General features: G+C 45.2%; 1 protein-coding gene across 2 annotated transcripts in view; it reads right to left on the reverse strand.

The window, feature by feature from the left end:
- Window positions 1-726, reverse strand: part of RPAP1 (RNA polymerase II associated protein 1) — a 51,134-nt gene extending 50,408 nt beyond the window's left edge. For both annotated transcript variants that reach the window (XM_025205315.1, XM_006024610.3), the window contains exon 1: window positions 74-726. The gene's annotated coding sequence lies outside the window, so the exon portion shown is untranslated. The remainder of the gene's footprint in view (window positions 1-73) is intronic.
- Between the last annotated feature and the right edge of the window lie 3,948 nt (window positions 727-4,674).

Genomic DNA, 4,674 nt, shown 5'->3' on the forward strand with positions numbered 1-4,674 from the left:
TCCCGCCCCGCGGGCGGATAGGGTGGAGCCAGCCCGGCTCTGGCGGCAGCCACGAGCCGCCCCGCCGCCTCACCTGGGCGCCGCCTCCACCGCTGGTACCGCGCTTCCGTCAGCTCACGTGGAAACCGCTTCCGCCCACAGAACACGTCATTTCCGCCCGCTCGCCGGCGTCACGCCCCTTCTATGTCCCCGTCTTGGAACGCCGCGGAGGAGAGCAAGGCGCGGGCCGTGGGGTGAGACCCCTTGCGTGCTCCAGCTGGTCGGGGGCAGGTTGCAGCCCACGTGTAGGCCGCTGACGTGCTGGTGCTTGACCCAAGCACAACGGATCTTTGCAAACCTTGACCCCAAGGCCACTGAACCTGCAGCTCCTCCCCTGGAAAGGACAGTTGTCTGACTGCCCCGGGAGGGACTGACTGTCTTGCTCCCTGGGCTGGATTGGCTGGGGGCAAGTGGCAAGACTAGGATAAAATCCTTCCAGACCCACTCCTGGAGGCGATCTGCTGCCTTGGCGCCTTGTCTACTTGACTACTAGGGAGCTCACCTAAGCTGCTGCTTTGGGTGCTGGAGCATGAATTCAGGGAGAGAGGGAGCTCATCCCAGATGTGTGAGCATTGGTGGTTTAGTGGTAGAATTCCTGTGTTGCCATGCAGGAGACCTGGGTTCAGTTCGCAGATACTCTAGGTGATTTGTTGGTGTACCTTTACAGCTTAAGGTAGTCATTAATAAAGATGCTCACTTCAAAATCTCTTGTTTCTTGACTTCAAAAAAAATCAGGTTTTTAAATGGAAACATGACAGAATGGGTCAGTGTATTTTTCCCCCTCTATTCAGCGTCGGTGAGCCCACAGCTGGAGTATTGTGTTCAGCATTGGTGAGACCACAGCTGGAGTACTGTGTCCATTTCTAGGCACCACACTGAAGGATGTGGATAAACTCAAAAGGGTGCAGAGACGAGCCACCCCTATAAGGAGAGACTCCAGGAACTGGATTTGTTCAGTCTGAGCAAGAGAAGACTGAGCGGTGACTTGATAGCTGCCTACAAGTATGTCAAGGGTGAACACACCAAGATCTAGAGGAGCAACTTTTCAGAAAGGCACCTTCAGAGAGGACAAAGACCAATGGGCATAAGGAAAGGAAAGATTTAAGTTGGACATTAGGAAAAACTTTTTTCCATAAGGGTTTCTAGAATCTGGAACACACTTCCAACAGGGGTGGTGAAGTCACCATTCTTGGAGGTGTACAAGAGGAGGCTGAATAAGCACCTTGTTGAACTCATTTGAGCCCAATAACCTCCTGGGCTGGATGATCTTACATGTCCCTTCCAGTCCTTTGACTCTCTGATTCTATGAGAATGATGTTGGGTGCATCAAAACGATGAAGCCCCAGGAGCTGGCAAAAGAGCCAAGAGGAAGTTCCCACTTCTATATAGAAAATCATAGGGGTGGGGGTTACAAGCCAGTGGTCCAAAGGGAGGGAACAGGTAAAAGATAAAAGAACATCAACAATGGTGGTAACATACACTTAGTACCTTAATTTCTCCCCCAGGGCCAGGCACAGGGATGGGCGAACTGGGCAGCCTCCTGGGGCCCAGACAGAAAGGGGGCCTGAAAACAGTAATTTTAATTATTATCATTATCTCTGGCGAAGGGCTGCCCTGGGCCACCAAGAGTCTAGGTACGGTGCTGTTCTCCCCCTGCCCCCACACACTTCCCAAGGTGCCCCCAAACAAGCCTTTAGTCCCAGAGTGCTCAAACAGCAGCCTGCAGCTGCCCCCAAGTCTGAGTCCAGCTCCTTCCGTCCCCACAGTCCTTGCTGCTGAAGTCGATGGGATCTCCAGGTTCACTGTGTACTCCTTGTGTAGGGCTGACCAGGATCCATGTGCAGGCTGCTCTTTCTTTTCCTTACTCTAGCCTCATGCTTACTCTCCAAGGCTTGCTTCCTTTTCCTTTTACCGCAGCCGCCCCCCCGGGGTTTCTGGGAGTCTTAGTCCAAATATGCAGTTATCACAGCTCTACAGACTGCCCCGGTTCCACCTGCTGCTACACATATTACTCATTGCACCATTGAGCGCTCTCAGGCCTTGGAATATGCCAATTCTCCCATACAGTCAGTCTCTTCAGGCAGAGATTGGAGGCACAAGCTTAGTTTCTGGCTGAATTTATAAAATTAGTTTTAAAATTATGCAAATTTACAATCTGTTGTTTTCCCTTTTGTTGTCAGGGGATGCTGGCATGCATCAAGCTGCAAATACCGAAGGAGAAAGAGTGCCTATAAAAATATAACTGGAACGGGCTATTCATATAGGTCCCAAAATTAGCAATGAAAAAATGATGGAGCAGCTGTTGCTACCTGCAAAATGCATAGCTATAATCACTATCATTAGTACTGATGCCTATAAGCCTTTCAGCTTTTTCGCTTAGTAGGTCTATTATGTGGGTGTGATTATAGGTCTAAATTAAAGGGCTTCTATCAGGGATGCCCAGGGTGTGTCCTAAAGTGTGAATGCAAATAATGGCACCTCACTATGCTCCTCACAATCACCTTCTCCCTCCAAGGTGTAGTCCAGGTCACTTGTGGGTTATTATTCTTTTCATTTCTCAAGAAGGGTAATATTCCAAGAAAACACTGGTAGAAAGATTTTATTTTTACTTCAAACATATAAATCTATACATAAAAAAAATCAAGCTTCTCTCAGGAAGCCAGGCTGGCTGATCCTCCAGGTCACAAATATAGGCTACTTCCTCACCTAGAACCCAAGTCAGGATGAACAGATTTTGAATGGAATTCAGCTCTACACCAAAATTCTGGGCAGACCTTCCTTACTCCTCCTTTTGAGCCGTCTTTTGAGTCTTCCAAGGGGCCATGCTACCTCTAAGAATGGCAAAGCCAAAGACTGGTCCATTATTGTTCTTTGGGGGGTTTAGTTTATTTTTAAAGTGTGGAAACCATAGAAAATAGCCCACTGAGGCTTACCAGTTAGAAAAAGAGGAAACATAATTTTGATTCTTACCTGATGTTCTGAGACCTTAACCCTCTTCGTCCTAACACATGCATTTTCTGGTCTTACATCTGATTCTGATGTAAGACCATCATGGCTGCTGACCTTTGCATTTTGATTAAATAGCTCCTACCTACTTGTGTAAATTCGTAGAAAAGGTAGGAACTTCAAACCACTTGGAGCTTCTCTGATGCTTCACCGTCAGAGTGCAGCTTTTCTGCAGGTATAGCTGTACTTAGCATATGAAAATAAATGAAAGGTGAGCCTTATTCAAGAAGAGCAGCATGCTTCTGAGAACTGACTGGAGAAGTCAAGCCCTTACCGTTGCTTTGTAAATTCCTAGATTCTGCTATTTTGGAGCTAAGGAAATGGTGGGGAGAGGAGGGAGGGGATGGGAAGGGGAGCATTTCTTTTTTTGGTGCACAGATTTTTTTTAAATAATTATTTAAGTTGCTTGGAACTAAACCTGTAGGGCCTGTTTAAAAATGTTGTAGCCAAGGCACAGTCTCATATTGACTTCAACAGGCTTCAGATTATGCCTCTACTTCAATTGAAATAAGGAAGCAGAATCATAACTAGTGAAAAATCTGCAGAGAACAAAAGGGATGGTATGAAGTATAAAGGTACTACCTCTGGAAATCGAGTTCCATAGTCTACGATGATTAATATATATTGGTATCTGGCACTGTACTTCAGGAATGGCCCAGCAATGTCTAATGCAATCTGGTCAAATGGCCCTTCTATTACAGGTTTCAGGATTAAAGGGGCTGGTTTAGGTTGAATCATGGAGGCCTTCTGACAGAGTGAACATGGTAAGTTAACAGTAATAAATAATTTTCATCTCTTGATTTCTCTTCCTCCTTTTGCACATATTCTGAGAATGACACCAAGTGACAGGTACTAAAGGCATAAAATAGGGAAGTTGCTATAATACTTTCTGTCAGGTACAAAAATATACTCAGTATTTAATTATTAATTACTCCTAGATAAAAGGATTTCCTAGCAAAGCTGCCAGAGTTGTGTGTCTGGTTCATCCACTCATTAATTTTTATGACTGGTTTTAATAATATACTCAAATATGCTATATTTAGTCCATAACCTATTAATAAATCATACCCATGCATCTTTATATTTATCCTGTAATTTATAAGTACCAACTTACCTGTGTGCATCTTTCAAGTAATTCTAGCTAAAAAAAGTGTCCCTGCAGGGTAGTTGCAATAGTCATCAGATGTAAAAAATATAAATATTCTTTACTTCAATTTAAAGAAAGTCATCATGTGAGATCTGAAAGACTCCTTCCTCCTTGTCATGATTCCTGATGACCTCCATTACTAGCTGTACCTCACAACAAGCCACCAGTTTAACACCTTTTTCTGGTGTTAAATTCTATTCATTTTCACAATCCAGAGATGGACATGACAGTATTTCCCTAGGGCCACATGCTTTCCCACTATTTTGTGTCACAGGAGAGAGCAAAATGTCAGAGACTGCACAGTTATGGGCTCAGGGAATTTGCAAAGGGGAAAAGCAGCAGGTATGCTACATGTCCACTCATAGTCTTTCTGTCATAGATGTGTCACTTGGTCAAAAAGGTGAAAAGGGCTGCCTGAAAGGAAGATGATTGGGGAAACAGCTACTCCCACGACTGTGTTCTCCTGCAAAAGAGGTGGAATT

This window comes from Alligator sinensis, unplaced genomic scaffold (genome assembly GCF_000455745.1).
Source record: "Alligator sinensis unplaced genomic scaffold, ASM45574v1 scaffold108_1, whole genome shotgun sequence".
In the NCBI taxonomy this organism is placed as follows: Eukaryota; Metazoa; Chordata; order Crocodylia; family Alligatoridae; genus Alligator; species Alligator sinensis.